This window comes from Aedes albopictus, chromosome 1 (assembly GCF_035046485.1).
Source record: "Aedes albopictus strain Foshan chromosome 1, AalbF5, whole genome shotgun sequence".
Taxonomy (NCBI): domain Eukaryota; kingdom Metazoa; phylum Arthropoda; class Insecta; order Diptera; family Culicidae; genus Aedes; species Aedes albopictus.
The window spans coordinates 200,092,271-200,111,690 of NC_085136.1; the positions used below are offsets into that span (position 1 = coordinate 200,092,271).

The following is a 19,420-nucleotide window of genomic DNA, read 5'->3' on the forward strand; positions in this document are numbered from 1 at the left end:
ATTTCACTTTACTTTATTTCACATAAATTAAATTACTACTAGTTCAAATTCAGTTTACTTTACGGTATTACACAGAATATAATTTCCACTGGAAAGTAGATGGCTCCATGGGTGATCCAGTCAGATGTCAAAAGAGAGCGTGGTGACGTTTCTCGAGGCCTTTTATAATCGAGGGATCGGAAGTCTGTCCTTCTCCATCTTGCCTTTTCCGAAGGGTTCGATGATGACACCTGTCATCATTGTTGGACTGCAGGGGGATAAACCTCACGCATTTGACAAAAGGTCGATTATAGATCGCTTGAACAGATGACGTACTTTCGTGGTACACGAACATTCTGGCCGCTTCAGAAAAACATTTCTGAATAGCAGCGAATATCACTCGAGCAGGTTATCCCTCAGTCGATGACGATCCGATCCGACCGATGCCGATGATTGTTTTGGTTGGAGCATCGCACGATTCGTTGACAGAAGCAGGAGAAACAGGAGCCATACTTTTCGCTGACAAAGAAATTCAAAGAAAATACTCGGTAGCGGGCTTCACAAGCTTAGAAATTAATGGACAAGTTCTCACCTTGTCCCTTTGGATAAAGGGCCTAGAATATTTATCGTTGTAGGTTCGCCAAGCTGGAGATGTTGATGTTTCATTCGGATGATTGTGGAGATTGCTGTTTGTTGGACGACTTGGATTCAGAGGACGGCGTTGTTTTGATTTGGCTGGATTCGACGGACGGCAAACAAATTTTCGATACCGGTCGTGTAAATTTCCCTTGCGGTGTTCGAAGAGTCACAACACGTACGATGCCGTCCGCCCCTGGGTGAAGTTCTTCGATGCGCGCCGTTTTCCAATTCATGGCAGGAGCAGTTTCATCTTTGAGAATGACCAACCGTCCCACATCGATTGTCGTTGAAGGATTTGTCCATTTCGTTCGCTGTTGCAGTGTGAGAAGATATTAGGCACTGCTCTCATTGAAGATCCCACAAGAAAGTGCCCAGGAGTGAGCACCTCGTAGTCGCTGGGGTCATCACTGATTTGAATGATCGGTCTGGAGTTAAGGCAGCACTCTATTTGCGTGAGCAGAGTTTCGGTGTCGTCGTAGTAGAGGATGTGTGGTCCTAGGACACGGAAAAAGTGTTTCTGTGCCGAAGCAATCGCTGCCTCCCACAGCCCACCAAAATGAGACGCTTTCGGTGGGTTGAAGTGCCAATTGATGCCGTTCGATAGACACTCCTGGACAACCGCGGTTTGATGTTCCTTGCTGTGGATTAATCGTCGCAACTCATTTGCCGCCCCAACGAAATTCCTGCCGTTGTCGCTGTAGATGTCTGAACAGAAGCCACGTAGGGAAACAAATCGTCGTAGCGCTTATATGAACTTTGCCGTGCTGAGGTCCGCCACAAGCTCAATATGTACCGGTCTTGTACTAAAGCAGACGAACACGGCCACATATGCCGTCCTCGGTGCCGCTCTTCGATGTTCTTGTTTGATGTGTATTGGCCCCCAGTAGTCGATTCCTGTTGTGGCGAATGGTCTGGTTGCAGTTACTCTCGTAGCAGCTAGTTCCGCCATAAACTGCTGTATCGGTTTAGGTCGGTTTCTGTAGCAAGTGACACAATTCCGAACTGTTCTCTTGGCCAGGTCCCTGGCCCCTATTATCCAATGTCGTAGACGCAGGATCGTGACAAGCTGCTGCGATACTGCATGAAGCTGACGCAAATGGATGGACTGGACCAACAATGCCGAGAAAGGATGCGATGAAGGAAGTATTGCTTGGTGTTTGCTTTCGAAGGCTAGTTGTGAGTGGTTCAGTCGTCCGATTCGAAGCACTTGGTGAGCGTCGAGAAACGGATGAAACCACCGCGACCTGGGTGGGATTGCCTTTCCGTTTTGGAGTTGTTCAATTTCGCTGCTGAAGAATTGCCGCTGAACGAGTTTGACGAGTGCCATCTCTGTTGTACTAATTTCCGCTGGAGTGAGAATATCAGTCCTGTGCTCGCTGCGAGGTAGGCGACAGTTTTGTAGGAAGCGAAGGCAATACGACGTGATCCTTAGCATACGGTTGTAATTGGAGTGCGATGCCACGTATTGGTCGACGAAAGATGGTTCCTCCGAAACTGGACCCGCTGTATTGGCAGTCGTCTCGTGAAAAGCTTCATTGTATTCCACCAGGTTATGATTTGCGTGGATCCATTGCCAGCCATTCCGGACCATTCCACCAGAGGTGACTAGCGTTAAGGTTGTCTGCTGTTGCTCCTCTTGAGATTAGATCGGTTGGGTTTTGTACACCTGCCACATGATTCCAGGAACAGCTTTCTGTGGCCAACTAGATCTTAGAAACTCTGTTTGCTACAAAAGTTACCCATGTAGAAGGAGAAGATTTCAGCCAACAGAGAACCACGGTAGAGTCTACTCAGAAAAATGTTTCTGCCTTGATTTTGAGAGCTGCTACGACCTTCTCGTATACGATATACGATATCTATAGAGTTGAGCTGCAATCAGTGCGCCGCAAAGCTCTAGTCTCGGGATACTTTGCTTCTTCAAGGGTGAAATTTTGGACTTCGAGGTTAGTAGCGCTACTTTTACGCCACCGGTTGCGTTCGTTGGACGAATGTAGAGGCACGCACCGTATGCGTGCTCCGAAGCATCGGAGAAAACGTGCAGCTGCAAAGTTGTGGAACCCGAAGTTTGTTGAGATTATGAAGTTGCGTCTGGTAGATTTCCCATCGAGTCTTGAATGCTTGCGGAGGTTCCTTGTCCCAACTGTACGGTTTTCCGTCTTCATCAAGAAGAGTCCAGATGTCTTGCATGAAGATTTTGGCGGTGGTTATTATTGGCCCAACGATTCCAAGTGGATCGAACAAGCGGGCTATATTCGATAGAGCGATGCGTTTTGTAAGTCCGTCGATTGATTGTGGGTCGATTTGAGTTTTGTATCGCAAGACATCGGTGCCAGGCTTTCAATGTAGCCCGAGCGTTTTGATGCACTGTGCTCTGTCGAGCTCGATTGATGTTTTGAGTGCCCTGTTCTCCAACGGGACATCCTGAATGACGGCTGGTTCATTTGTGGCTCATTTTCGTAGCTCAAAGCCCCCTCGTTTGAGAAGAGATTCCATTTGCGTCCGATGTTGGATGGCTTCGTCTGTCGTGTTTGCTCCTGTGGACAAGTTATCCACAGAAGTCGTTGCAGAGGACATCGGCTGCCTTTGGAAAGTCGCTTCGTTCATCGATGGCTAACTGCTGCAGCACACGAGTGGCGAGAGATGGAGCCTTGGCGGTACCGTGCGTAACGGTTTTTAGTTCGTAGGTTTGTAGGGGAGAATCTGGTGATGCCCTCCAAACTATGCGCTGGAGACTGTTGCTTCTTTCATCCGTCAGGATTTGCCGATACATTTGCTTTATGTCTGCGTTGACAAGACTTGGATGCATTCGTGATCGCAGAGTGATTGATCGTAAATCATCTTGTACTATAGGGCCCACCATGAGCGCGTCGTTTAGGGAAGGTCCATTGAGTGTGCGACAGGATGCGTCAAAGACGACGCGTACTTTTGCAGTTAAACTGTCTTCTCGCACGACGGTATGGTGGGGATTGGTTGTTGATGGTCCTCTACTCGCTCCATATGGCCCAATTCCAGGTATTCATCCATGAACGATCGATATTGTTGGCTGAGTTCAGCAGTATGAGCGAGCTTGATTTCCTGCAAATGGAAACGACGAATGGCTGTACGACGGTTGTCGCCGAGCTGGGCTATTACCCCCTCTTTGATCGGCAGACTGACGATGTACCGAGCTTCAGTGTTCCGAGTGACCGTTCGGTGGAAGTGCTCTTCACAGGCAGCTTCTTCTACGGAGTAACAGGACTGTGAACCGTCTTCAAGGGTCCAAAATGTCTGAACCGCGTCATATAGATCAGCGATAGATGCAACGTTAGCGACGATGGGTGTACCTGCTGGGCTTTTCGGTACTTTTTCCGGAGACAACCCAACCAAAAACGGAGTTAATGAGAGTTGGGAGTCCTGGACCAAGCGGAATCCTTCCAGAAACTTTGAACAAATTAAAGAAGACTTCTGTGCCGAGGATAAAATCGACCTTATGGGTTTGGTAGAAGGCAGGATCAGCGAGTGTGATTCCCGATGGAATGTCCCAAGATAACGTGTCAAATGTGGCGGAGGGCAAGTCAATAGCGACCTTCGGCAATACCAACAGTTCGACGTTGGCGTTGAACTCATAGATACCAGAGCGAATTTTTGAAGCGAATTTGAAGTGAGACTCCGTTGACGACTGTCCAATGCCGGCAATAGGCAGATGTATTCGTTTGCGTTGGGCTGTCACTACCTGGGAGAACGATTCCGTCACAAAGCAGCATTCGTTACCAGAATCCAACAGCGCTCTGGCAGGGTGTTCGGTGCCGTTGTCGTCGACTACGATGACGATAGCTGTTGCAAGTAGAACACGTTTGCATCCACGTCCAGCAGCTGAGTAGCTAGCACGGTCGTCGACGGTTGCTGACACGGACGCAGATGGTTGATCGGATTGCAGCTGGTGATCTTTGGGTTGAGGCGTATCCGTGGTTTTGGTGTTGATAGGAGCTGAACTAAGGCAGAGTTGGGTGTGATGGTGGCCCTTACATTGGTGGCAGGTACTCGAAGATGAACACTCCTTTGCTTGATGTCCCTTGCAAAGACAGTTTCGGCATAGCTGGTGACGCCGGACTTCCTTTTCCTTTTTGTCGACGCTAAGCTTGGAGAATACCCCGCATTGGTACAGGGGATGGTGGTCCGAGCAAGCAACGCACTTCCGCAGGTTTTATGGACTTGCGCCGCGGCTGCTTACGACGCGTTGAGCAGGCTTTCTTATCAAGTTTGGGGGTTGTTGAGGTTCCGATGTCTTCCCAATGGTTTGGAGAACAGTGACTCGTCGCTGGATAAAACTCGTGAGGAATTCCACGGGGTCATGTCAGTCGATCCTGAGCGACCATTTCAAAAATATCTGAAACTTTGCACAGTTTTTCAATTTCATCTAAAACGCCATTTTTCGATATTAAACCTTCATATTCTCTCACGACTAACTTTTCAAAAGGGTGTATGCGAAAATAGTTCAAAAATATTCGAAAAGCTGTACAGCAAAAACGGATTGGTCGATTGTTATGAATTTTTCAGCAAAGTTAGATAACTAAATGATGATTCCTTAGAAAATATACACTGTAAAAAATCTCATTTTTAACTTTAAAAAAATATGATCTTTGTCACAAAAACTCAAATATCTCAAAACCCTATCTTTTTACCAACGTCAATTTTATAGGCTAAATGGCCCATTATATCAGCTATCTACCATAAAATTTTGGTGATGGTAAACTGATAAACAAAAAAGTTATGACATTTAAAACATTTCACAATTTTCACATTTAGTAACAAAAAAAAATTTTTTTCTTCTGTGTAAATTAACAAGTGAAATAAACAAGTCGTTTTCATGATATTTTTGTTTGAGACGAACCAGCCAAGGCTTCTTTAATACAGACAAATCAATTAATCAATCAATATTTTTGTTTGATTATTCATAATTACTATAGTATCAAATAGATACTTAGACGCGATCCAGTGTTAAGATCAAAAATATTGAGTGTCATACTTTTTATTGTACGTGACTGGTGAAAAATTCGATAGTGTTGAAAAGCTGTTGATTATAAGAAAAATGGAATTAAACTTATTTTTAAGACAAAAGCTGTATAATAAAAGTTTTATATACGCGTATACGTCTAGTTTATCTGCAAAAAAATACCTCTTAGAGAACAGACTTTATGATCGGAAGGATACGAGTAACTTCAACAACAACAAATGCATGAGAGGTACATACCACAGACAAACAGACGAAACGCCTAAAACAATTTTCGTGAAAATCCATCGCCCAGTTCACACTACCACCACCTGGTGGAAATGTTTCACGAAACACTGCGTTGTGCAATATCGTCATCAGAAGGCGCTAGTGTGAAACGCCAAACGCAAAGAAAAACGATGGGCGCTCTTCTGGTTATGAAAGTCACAACCAAGATTCAAAATGATCGCTAAAGGCGTGTTCAATGAAAATTTCGTCAGTGTTACGTTTGTTGTGTACATACCATGACAATGCGAAAAAGCAAAAAAATACTACCGCTATGAATATTAAAAATTTTATAGTAATTTTTTTCTTCAGCCAAGCAAACAACACCAAACTAGTCAGTTAAAACTAATAAGTGATTTTGTTTATTATAATCTAACAAACAACATGAACAGTCGCTTTCTCAATTGTGTTCAACTCAACGCTCTCTTGTAGACCGTTTGATGAAAAAAATGTTCAAAAGAGTTACGAAATCTCGCCGAAAGCACCATAGATAAACTGAAAGAGACTGGTTATGCCCAAATGTCCACATTGAATACAGATTTACGCATTTGCACGTCCTGCCGTCTAGACTTTGACAAACGAGCCATCTGTATATCATCGGTAAAGCAGGGCGCAGGAAGTTCGAAAACGACAACAACTGAGAAATTGCCAGAAGTGCTAAGTGCAGAGAGTCATGCCACCGTACCATCAGCGACATCTGTTTAAACAATTTAATCACGCCCCTTTTCAAAAATGCTTTCAAATATTCTTCAACATCTATACCCATTTCAATATTTTTAACGTTGCAAAACACAATCTCAACATTCATCTTGAAGAAGAGGGAAAACACTTGTCCTCAAATGTAACAGCAAATTAATGAATAAACGACTAATGCGCGGAGGGCGTGATAAAATCAGAACATTACTGTTCATATAATATACATAATACATAATAAAAACAGCTTATTTTACTCACGCAAGGCCATTAACAATAAAATCAGCATCAAACCACCGACGAACCGACGTGACAGTGGTGATTCAAAACTGTCCCCCACCCCCCCAATTTAATGGTCGACCAGCGAAGCGAGCGAACGCTTCTGTCAAATCAGCGCAGACACGAACCTCTTCCTATATGAATACACTGAAATAAATTTTGTCGTGGAAACTACCGATTCCATAGTAAAATTACTAACCGTACCTATGATTTGCAACCGACAACAATTTCCAGTTAATTCCACTAAAACACTGTCAACTTAACTAGCAGTGCAGTTAACATTACCAAAAATAGTCTTAATTTAACAAATGAGCATTGTATTTTTAACCATACTGTGTTGTAAAATGCGTGTCCTGGAAAAATTAACAATGTTTTGTTGTTGAGACGACTATGCTTTTAGTTGAATTTACTACAATGCATTGTAATTTTAAGCATATTTCAGTTACCTTAACAGATTTTGTTGTCGGTTGAGAATCATAGGTACGGTTAGTAATTTTACTATGGAATCGGTAGTTTCGATAACAAAATTTATTTCAGTGTACACGGGGGTTTGGAATCATGCTACGAAAACAACGTGAACCGTCATATAGGAGGCGGTAGTGTTCGGCTCTTTTTCATCATGGCGTCGGGGACAACAAATTTGAATTTATTCGTTCTAGCTGTCACGTCGGTTCGTCGGTGATCAAACTGCCATTTTCGGCCGAAATAATTTACACTGAAAAATAAATTATTACTAAATGTGAAAATTGTGAAATGTTTGAATTGTCATAACTTTTTGTTTATTAGTTTACCATCACCAAATTTTTATGGTAGATTGCTAATACAATGGACCGTTTTCCCTAAAAAATTACGTTGGTAAAAAGATAGGGTTTTGAGATATTTGAGTTTTTGTGAAAAAAATGATATTTTTTAATGTTAAAAAGATTTTTTTCACAGTGTATATTTTCTTAGGAATCACCATTTAGTTATCTAACTTTGCTGAACAATAAAATCAGTATCAAACTGCGATTTCTGGCCGAAATAATTTACACAGAAAAAAATAATTACCAAATGTGAAAATTGTGAAATGTTTGAAATGTTATAACTTTTTTGTTTATTAGTTTACCATCACCAAATTTTTATGGTAGATTGCTAATACAATGGACCGTCTTCCTTAAAAAAATTACGTTGGTAAAAAGATAGGGTTTTGAGATATTTGAGTTTTTGTGAAAAAAAATGATATTTTTTAATGTTAAAAAGATTTTTTTTCACAGTGTATATTTTCTTAGGAATCACCATTCAGTTATCTTACTTTGCTGAACAATAAAATCAGTATCAAACTGCGATTTCTGACCGAAATAATTTACACAGAAAAAAAAATTACCAAATGTGAAAATTGTGAAATGTTTGAAATGTTATAACTTTTTTGTTTATTAGTTTACCATCACCAAATTTTTATGATAGATTGCTAATACAGTGGACCGTTTTCCCTAAAAAATTACGCTGGTAAAAAGATAGGGTTTTGAGATATTTGAGTTTTTATGAAAAAAAATGATATTTTTAATGTTTAAAAGGTTTTTTTTTACAGTGTATATTTTCTTAGGAATCACCATTTAGTTATCTAACTTTGCTGAACAATAAAATCAGTATCAAACTGCGATTTCTGACCGTAATAATTTACACAGAAAAAAATAATTACCAAATGTGAAAATTGTGAAATGTTTGAAATGTTATAACTTTTTTGTTTATTAGTTTACCATCACCAAATTTTTATGGTACATTGCTAATACAATGGACCGTTTTCTCTAAAAAATTACGCTGGTAAAAAGAAAGGGTTTTGAGATATTTGAGTTTTTATGAAAAAAAATGATATTTTTTAATGTTAAAAAGATTTTTTTTCACAGTGTATATTTTCTTAGGAATCACCATTTAGTTATCTAACTTTGCTGAACAATAAAATCAGTATCAAACTGCGATTTCTGACCGAAATAATTTACACAGAAAAAAATAATTACCAAATGTGAAAATTGTGAAATGTTTGAAATGTTATAACTTTTTTGTTTATTAGTTTACCATCACCAAATTTTTATGGTAGATTGCTAATACAATGGACCGTCTTCCTAAAAAAAATTACGTTAGTAAAAAGATAGGGTTTTGAGATATTTGAGTTTTCGTGGCAAAAATTATATTTTTTAATGTTAAAAAAGATTTTTTTTGACAGTGTATATTTTCTTAGGAATCATCATTTAGTTATCTAACTTTGCTGAAAAATTCATAGCAATCGAACGAACCATTTTGGCTGTGCAGATTTTCGAATATTTTTGAACCATTTTCACATACACCCTTTTGAAAAGTTAGTCGTGATTCAAAATAAAAATTTGATATCGAAAAATGGCGATTTAGATGGAACTGAAAAACTGTGCAAAGTTTCAGTTCAATAGAAAATCATGAATTAAAAAATTTCCTTAATTTTGATGCTGTTGCTTGGAATCGCTCTCGTGAGCTCGTTGAAGGAGACGGCGTTCAACGTGGACGAATGCTCCTCCCAATCTCTTCTAGTGGTAGAATCAAGGCGGATGCTTAACATTCGAATCAACAGCACGTCCCAAAACTCCGTTTTCTCCCCGAGTTGTTTGAGGATTTTCACGTTTGCTTCAAATTTCTCCACCAGTGAGTGGAGCTCTGAGTTAACGGGGTTTTGATAATGATCCAGAAGTAAGTTCTAGGCAACCAAATAATTATTGGCGCTGCACGAGTTTTAGAGCATCTCCGGACAACGACGACCGTAGATAATAAAACTTCTGAATACTAGAGAGTTCGTTCGACGAGTGGACAAGTGAAACGAAGAGGTCATGGAAGTTCAGCCACTGATCCAGATTTCCGGCGAAAACGGGGAGTTTGATGTCGGGCAACCTTACATGCGACGACATAGGGCCTTGTGCAGTTGAATGAGGAGTCAACGGAGTACGAGGCGCCGGCAAATCACTTTTATTGACGGCAAGCAGGAAGCCTTTCACCCTGAAGTATGCAGATTCGAATTCAACACGCTGTTTCAGGTGATCATCGAGGGAGGACTCGTCCAACGTCTCGAGTTCATTTTGGACGGTGTTGAAGTCCTTCCAAATGGTATCGATATGTTCGAGGCGGACCGACACTTCGCGCGCGCTGCTTTCCTCTGAGTACTCGTCGACGAACTTCGTAATAAGGCAGAACGAAGTCAACAAACTCTTCTGCCGGGTCTTCAGCGATTTGATTTTTCGGTCGTTGGACATCGCTGGGAACGATAAGGCCGGATCTGGAAAGCACAGACCGCGTAGCTCAAACGGGCACAGAGTAGAGGGAAGGGAATGCTAATTACCTGAACACAGGCAAAATTTACCTTGTATAGTAGTCCACGCTGCTCCAGAAGGTTCGATGGAGGCTCAAATACTTGGAAACCTTAGGGTTAGCCGGGCACGTGGTGATAGCTTCCAAAAGGCGGGGGGATCTCCGGAGCTCGACGGTAGATCCGGTTCGAAGGACCACTTTGTCGGCAGCACAGATCAACGGTAGACTGCGGCACTGAGAACCACTGCGGGGACCAGAACTACCCTTGGTTTGGAATTCGTTTATTCCCTTCCGAAATCACTGCACTTCGTTTCACTTTAGAGTTTGTAGATTCACTTTATTTGAATTCAACTTTGCATTTCACTTTACTTTATTTCATCTAAATTACTACTAGTTCAAATTCAGTTTACTTTACGGTATTATTTACATAGAATATAATTTCTACTCGAAGGTAGATGGCTCCATGGGTGATCCAGTCAGATGTCAAAAGAGAATGACGTTTCTCGAGGCCTTTTATAATCGAGGGATCGGAAGCCTGTCCTTCTCCGTCTTGCATTTTCCGAAGGGTTCGATGATGACACCTGTCATCATTGTTGGACTGCAGTTCAGCAGGGGGATTTCCCTCACGCATTTGACGAAATGTCGAGCATAGATCGCTTGAACAGATGACGTACTTTCGTGGTACACGTACAATTAGAATAAAAAATAACAAAAAGAGTAATCAATGCCGGGGCCCGTGACGTATTGGCTACACGTTTGCTTCATAATCAAATGGTCATGGGTTTGATCCCAGCCCTGGCACTTTCGTTAGTTGCTCTTTCCCCCTGAGAGCAGCTGACACTGACCCTCTTCTGAGCCCATGGCTCAAATGAAGCCGGATACTTAGACATCGGCGAACGGCAACCCATAATGGACCCCCAACCGGACTGGAAACAGGAACAATCAACAGCCACACATCAACATCCTCGAGCTCATCATTCTACCATGATAGGGTAGAAAGTGAAAGCAGCGCAACGGTCACCAGTTCGATGTAGTACAATTAGAAATAGAATACATTTAGGCGCTATACAAAGTGTATGTACAGTTTCCAATTGTAATCGCTCACGCAGTGCCCTAGTGGACAATAGAGCTGCAAATTAGGTTAAGTGATTGAAGAATAAAAAAAAAGAGTAATGACCCACCATACAAAACATGCTAGTTTTTCGTGATAAAAAATAGTAGGTAGTGTCCTAAATGTTATGTATAGTTATTTGTTTGCAAAACCGTAGGAAATAAATGAAGTTCGTTCATAATTTGACTACATTCTATCCCAAGTAACACACTTGTCACAGAAGAGTCACGGTGGCGCAGGTTTTTGTTGAGCAGAAGTCACTGTGACTTACTTCTAGCAAGTAAGTATTTATTTGTTAGAAGTAAGTCACAATGACTTCTGCGCAACAAAAACCTACGCCGCCGTGACTCTTCCGTGACATGTGTGTTACTTGGGATGTGCATTCCATACCACCAGACGAGGAACGATTTTTCTGTAAGTTTTGTGTTCATCTTTGCATTTTTCCCTGTCTAATTTAAATATGTACAACGTCCAATTTCAAAAAGAATCCTGGAGAAAGATGGCATAGAAACGAAACGTCGGGCATAGAGAACATATGTCGCTTTTATTGCTCATCGAAAACTACAAGGCCGAAAACAAAAATCAAGTTCTTTTCTCAAATTGCTACAAAAGTTCCTTGCGGGATTTCTCCAGGAATCTTTCCGGAGGTTGCTCCAAATAATCATTCCGGGATTCCTAAAAAAATCTTCCGGGATTCCTCAAGGACGTACCCTCCGAGATGGGATTCTTACAGGAGTTTATTCAGGAGTTCCTTCCTGTAGGAGTTTATCTGTAAAGTCTCTATCAGGATTCCACAAGGAATTGCATCCGAGATTTCTCAGAGAGTTCCGTCCGAAGGTGTCCCAGTGGAATCCTTGAAGGAATCTATGAAGGAACTACTGGAAGGATCCCGGAAGGATCTTTTGGCTACCATATGTTCAATCTCCGGAACTCTATTTGATTTTATGCTACGTATTATTGTTTGCATCTCCTGCAATAATGAAGTGTCGTTGTTAACGCAGGAAGATCATGCTGAGAACTGGTGGAGTAATCGACACTTCTAAAGGCTTCCGATTTGAGACATAACTTTTTTTTGAACGCACGTGCAGGACGTACCTCCTCAATCTATTTGAAGTCAGATAGATGATCAACAGTATAATAAGCGGCACTTTACACTTAGCTGGTGTTTTTTGTAATTCAATGAACTGAGGAAACTTGGGATGGACATTTGTAACAAGTATTTTGCATAAAAAATGAGCAAATCTGTACAACATTACCTCCTCTCCTCTTCTTGGCGTAACGTCCTCACTGGGACAAAGCCTGCTTCTCAGCTTAGTGTTCAATGAGCACTTCCACAGTTTTTAACTGAGAGCTTCCTCTGCCAATGACCATTTTGCATGCGTATATCGTGTGGCAGGCACGAAGATACTCTATGCCCAAGGAAGTCAAGGAAATTTCCTTTACGAAAAGATCCTGGACCGACCGGGAATCGAACCCGTCACCCTCAGCATGGTCATGCTGAATACCCGTGCGTTTACCGCCTCGGCTATATGGGCCCTGTACAACATTACATCTCTTTCCAATGGGTCGTGTAGCAAAACATCCAAAATTCCACATTCATTGTGACCTATCTCAACTACCGCCAACGTATGCTACTCACGCTGCCCGAAGTAACAGATAATTGAGCAGGCAGGTGAATAATGGTGGATGATTGCAGCAAACGAACGATGACGAGCCTCTCTGCATCACGAAGAAAGGTCGTACTTTTACTTGCAATTGTACTCGCATAAATTGGCATTACACGATTCCAGTTGACAGCCCATAACCTGGTTCACTGGCACAGCCTCGAGTGCAGTGGTTTCACAACTCCCACATGATCGTTAATCTGCATTTTGCAAATCACGCGGAACATCTGTGATAGATGGTTATTGGTGCTCGGCAGGTTCAATTTACCTGCCGCCTCGAACCAAACCACGCGCGCCGCCGCAACATGCAAATCGTTGGGTATGCGCCAGGCACGATCTTGTTGGCAGAAGAAAAATCTGTCGTGAGGTAACCGCGTATTTTCTTTTGCGCCCGTTCGTCGCTTCTCGGTCTAGAGATCGTCTGGTGTGGACGAGGTAGGCCCGAGGTGGTTGAAAGGAAAAGTGAATTTCGTAATTTTTCATCGCGCGCTCGCACGCAGCAGCACGCTTCTGCGCTGGATCGTACGGAGGAATGTTTATTGTGTATGTTGGACCAGCGTTTCTCACATCGTATCTACGATGCGGATTCTTTGCGGAGAGTAAATATTTCAAGATTCACCTAGGTGAATTTGCATTTTTTCTATCCCTCGTTTTTGATCCGTATGGAACACAAAAAAACTTGGTCAAACCATTGGTCATCCTGATTCACATAGGATCCGATGAGCAATCGTAACTTTGTATGGTATACATAAGGTACATCGGGGCAAGTTGAAACGGGTTGGGCGAGATGAAACAGCGCGCTGCAGTGGGTTAACATGATATTTTCTAATGATGATAAACAATGTGATTGCCATAACACATAGTTTTTGATTCAATCAAACTTTTGGCGAAGGATAAATTTCCAAATTGTATTGCGACATTTGCACCCATTTAGACTCGGCCGAAATTCATTATCATCACAGTCGAATTTCGCACACGACTTCGCAGCGGCTGGCATACACAAGTTCCGTTGAGTTCATCACAGGGGCGTCGGATGCACAACAGGTAAACAAAATCAGTTTAATTAGTGTGAAATGTCGCTGGGAAATGATGATTTCGGTGGATTCTCAAATTATTACAGTAGTCTAAACATCAACAAGAAACCCAATATTGAAATATATCTCAAAACTTCGCGTTTCATCTTGCCCCACCCGTTTTAACTTGCTACCTTACATTTTAACATGCATCGTCCTCCTACACACCACCTGTTAACGCCCAAGGTGTCTTCAAAATCTTCAATTAAAATTGTTATCAAAGGTCAAGTAAAATAAATATGATTTGACGATAAAAATTGAAGTCTATGGTGTAGTTCCAAAAAAAATCTTCATCGTAGGTCCTCAATATCTGATAATTTTTCTCGAGTTCCATTCCAGCACAAATTCTACGTTATCGTTATATTCTGATCCGTATAGATACAATAAAGCTCTAAACAAGTGAGAGAGATGATAAGCACTCAAAAAGAATAGAAAAAATGGCTTTTAAATTGGGGCAGAAATATAACCCGATAAACGCATAAAAGTATGCAATGCATGGTTCTTGTAATTTCGTCATTTCGACTGTTCAACATTTTTCATTTTTTTTTTAACAAATCAAACAAAGACAGTTCACATCATTGGCGAGATGGCCAGCTGGGAGGTGGTTACATTCCATTATTCCTAATGTTCTTTGCGAGTGTGGTGGTATGGTCTGGATGTAAGTCGCAATTTCATTCGCGTGATGTCAAGACTTATGCCCAACCATTACTCGCTAGACGCGCATTTACACAGGATTAACCTCGCGTTGAGCAATGTTTGTACTAAGTGTGGTTCCGGTTATGATGACATCGACCACGTAGTTTGGCAATGCCCGGATAATGACGCCTCCAGAGCGCTACTATTGGATACCCTTGAGGCCCGAGGTAGACAACCCTTTGTTCTTGTGAGAGATGTGTTTGGGACCCGCGATGTCACATACATGGGATGTATTTTCGACTTTCTTCGCTCTGCTGGTATAAAAGTTTAATTCGCTTGTGTTTTCTTCTCCAGCTTTTTTTCTCTGTTTTGTCCTCTTTGTGTTACCAAGCTGCTCCTGGCCATCCGGAAGACCAAGTCCCACAACAAGTTGGTACCAACACCACAAGGCACCGAATACGCTAGCAAGATGCAATTCACCCCCGGATGAGCAGCAGTGAAACCATTGGCCTAATCCTTACCCTGTCCATCCCTCAAAATGTGACCTTCTAACCTCGAGCTGCCACCAGTACCCTGGCTTCCACCTATTACTAACAGATATCATTAAAAAGTTATTACTCTGTATAATGTATACTATTAAGTACAAAGAAAGATCCTCGGCTCTGTAAAGCGTTATACGCGATTGAGCCCCAAATAAATGAACTAGATAAAAAAAAAGAAAAGAGGGCTTACTATGTGTAGCACAACCAAACGTTAAAATACTGTAGAAGTTAGATTTTACACAGATAAACATTTCTAAACAAGTAATTGAGTTTTTCCTTCAGCACCCCACAAACTCTCTTTACGTACTCACCATACGGAAACTTTTCAGAAATTTTGCATGTTTTAAAAAGAAAATCTATTTAAGTACTTTTTGTTTTTTATTTGTTTCATTTGACAGACACGTATTTCGACCTCCACTATAAGGTCGTCTTCGGTGTCTCGTACTTACAGCTATTCCACTAACACGCCTAGGTTCATCATCATTCCATGTTTTGATATAAAACTTCAACTAGATATACTCTACACGGCTTATCTATTTATGTTTGTACTACTCCATGTATTTTTTTATTCGTGAACAATGTGTGGGTTTTATAGTGTTATTCAGGGCATAATTAAAGTTACATCGAAAAGATAATGTGTCTTGTGGCTACATGAAAAATGATAAACTACCTAAAAAATCAATTTTATTCAATCTACCAATTGCAATTTAGAATTACGTACAAAAATCTGAAAAACATAACGCTGGGAGGAGCGGCATATCTGATAGAGTTCTGAGGGAATCTCAGCTGAAAGCTTGGTAGGAATCTCTGAAATAATCACAGATGAAATCCCGGGAGGAATTGCTGTATAAATCCTGAGCGAGGATCCCGGCTCGTGGAAAGAATTTCATTAGGATTCTCTGAATATGTTTCGACAAAACACTTTCAAAGTATACTAAAATGAATCAGTGAAGTAATTCCAGAAGAAATCCGTGATAGAATGCTGGTTAAAATATCTGAAAGAATCCCTTCAGGATTTTCTGAAGCAATTCTAGTAGAAATCTCTGAAGTTATTCCTGAAGCAATACCGTAAAGAATACCTGATGGAATCCTTAGAGAGATCATGACAAGAATGCCGGCCAGAAGCTGAGCAGGCATTCCTGCAAGAACCATAGAAGATGTCTCTATGATCTAGAATTGCCTGAAGAAAATCTCGGAAGAAACATATATTTTTTCATATTTTTTCGGGAGGAATCCTTCAAGGATTAACTGGAAAAAGGAATAATCCTGGAAGGAATCTTTGAAGCAGTTCCAGCACAAATCTCTGAAGGAATGCAGAAAATAATAAATTAAAGAATCCTTTTTAGATTTTCCTAAGCAACCCCTGCAAAAACAGGGGGTTCTCCCTGAGGAGAACTCCGGAGCAATCCGTACAGCAATCTCGGAAGCAATATCTGAAGGAATCTCGGGAATAAACCTGAGAAGATTCTCGAAAGGAATGCCTGAAGAAATCCTGGAAAGAATTCCTGAAGGTATCTCAAAAAAGAACCGCAGCTCATCTAATCTCAATTCAAATCTTCACCCTACTCTCAAGCCTCTGCCTTACTATCTTCTTTGCGTTCTATTCCAACCCTCTATCCTACGCTCTATCAACTTCAACCCTTCCATCTGCCCTACCCTCTAAACTATCCTCTACCATAACCACTGCCCTAGCCTTTAACGTACCCTCTAGTCTATATTGTGCTTAATCGTCCCTACTCTCCACCCTAACATTTTTCCTACCCTCAACCCTACTCTCTATCCTACCCTCTTCCCTACCGTCTACTCTATCCACTACCCTAACCTTCTACTCCACTCCCTCTACTCTATCCTTCACCCATTCATAAAGCCCTATCTATCGGTAGATACCCATATTGCATGGTATTATAGCTCAAGCTACCATTCCGCGGCTGCCATCTTGGATATGGTCCGCCATCTTGGATTTCAAAATGGCGGCGGATATTCATTTTTGAGTTCTACTTGTGAAGCCCGATCGATAGATACCCATATTGCATAGTATCCGAAGCAGCATTGTCGTTGAAAAGCATATATTCTGGAGTTTTTACCGCCATCTTGGAACCCAAGCCGCCATCTTGAATTTCAATACCCCTGCTGCCACCTCCACAATCCACATCCTAAGGAATGTGTATACCAAATGTGATTGAAATTTCTTGACGCATTTCAGAGTTATGCCTATGTTCCGGCATACATATATACATACAAAAAGACAAACATATAAACATTCAAGCGTGTAAACATACAATCATACATACATCGACTTTTGTATGTATTGATTAACAACTCTGTCGAAGAATTGAACTGTAAATTGTTAACCATTGTCAAGATTCCATGGACATACATTTTTTTGCATTGGAAATGATGCTCACAGATCGTGACAATGTGTATTCTTTGCAGCATCGTTTACGACACCTAGTGGACCAGTCACAAACTATATTGTTCACTATAAGCAAGGTATGGGTGTGGAGAACATCTTATCTGAAGAATAGAAATTTTGCATAATTCTGGAGATATTCATATCAAAAGGACTGTCCTATTTATAGGACGCAGGACGTTCGGGGCATCTGTCCTATAAATATGTAGGACGCTGGGCGGATATGGGTTAAGATCGTTCTTAGCACGCGTCGCTGTCGCGAAAAACTTCGAGTGCTAGAGAACCGTCGGTTTTATTAGCGTTTTGTACATGGTGCATTTGATGCGTGGATGAATCTTTTTAGACCGCAGCTTCTTCTGGAGCCAAGCACTCTCTAAAACAAAAGCTCTCATTTTTGAGTAACGCCCATGCCGCACAGGGACTGTGTTGGAAACACACATTTTTTAAAATTGCTCATACGCTCACATTTTTGCAAAATATCAATATTTTTCGGTATTTGAAGGTGGTTTATAAACCCAGTGAGGTTGCCATGTCGAAATTATTGCAAAATACATGCTCATGTGAGCGTACGAGCAATTTTTAAAAAAATGTGTGTCTCCAACACAGTCATGTGCGGCATGGATGTTTACTAAAAATGTGCAGGCCGAACACATTTTAGAGCGAAGGCGTTTTTGCGTGCATGCTATCGTGATGGACTCTCAAAAGCAAGTCATCGAAGTTCGTTGCTGCAGGCTACGCAGCTAACCTTGAGGGTGTGATGTGCTCTAGCCCCTCTTTGAAGCAATGCCTTTTTGGTGGTTCTGGTGAGATGTAGGGTTTAGCGACCATGTAAATGTGTTTAGTGGATCGAGGAGAGAGTACTCCTGGCTTTTACTTTTGTTGTAGAAGATGGCCTCAACCCCACACTACCCGGACATTCCTGTTCGGGTGTCTGTTGAATAGACTCTCCCTCTATGGTTTTAAAAAATAAGAAACCGAGGTAGATATCTCCACCTCCTCATGTAACCTCATATAACCACACCGAAGGTATACCCGTCTATCGAGACGTTTCCTACTTTGCGTTATAGGTGGGTGTACAGCTCTGCCACCGTTCCAAATGTTCTGGCGATAATATCCATATCGTCCACGTTCTGTGCGGTCGATACTGTCGTATGCCGCTTTGAACATTACCCTTTCCTTCCACTCCTCCCGTAGCTGTTCGGTTTCCCAGAATAACAACCGGTGCAGACATATGGCCAAATTTTCAGGGTCCATCTTGATGAGCTGCGATACCAGCTGCACAGTAGTTCCATTTCCTGGTATTCCGCTTCGTGGCACTTTCTTCCTCGTATGAGGCGGGTTTGCTGTTTTCACTTCTGGTTGTAACTTTCCATGTTCTGGAGGGTTCCTTGCTGCAGCATTACCGCCTGTGCTACGTTCTTCTCTTCCACAATCACTCTGCACTTCTCGTCAAACCATTCGTTTTGTCGATTCCTCCTCCGTCCCGATAGTTCTCCTCCGTCACCTTTAGCATGGTTATGCTGAATACCTGCGCGTTTACCGCTGCGGCTATATGGGCCCGAACAAATTCCTTATACATATACTAAAAATCGGGCAAAATTTGAAAACACGATTTGAAACTTTGAAAACATGTCTTGAAAAATGAAAACATTGCCTTTGTTAATCCTCCGTTCCCAGTATTGCGTTGCGAACCCCTGCATCCGAACTATAAAAAAAACTCATTACCAGCTTTACTCACTTTGTTTATAGACAGATAAGTCCGGTGCACAGTGCGGCGAAGGTGAGGATAATGAGATGCATTAACGAGAGCTTGATATCTAGGTGGACGGCTGCT

The 19,420-nt window shown here is 41.7% G+C and overlaps 1 protein-coding gene across 8 annotated transcripts in view; it reads left to right on the plus strand.

The window, feature by feature from the left end:
• LOC109432167 (uncharacterized) overlaps positions 1-19,420 on the plus strand; it is a 166,187-nt gene that overhangs the window by 126,581 nt on the left and 20,186 nt on the right. The gene's annotated exons all lie outside the window — the stretch shown is intronic.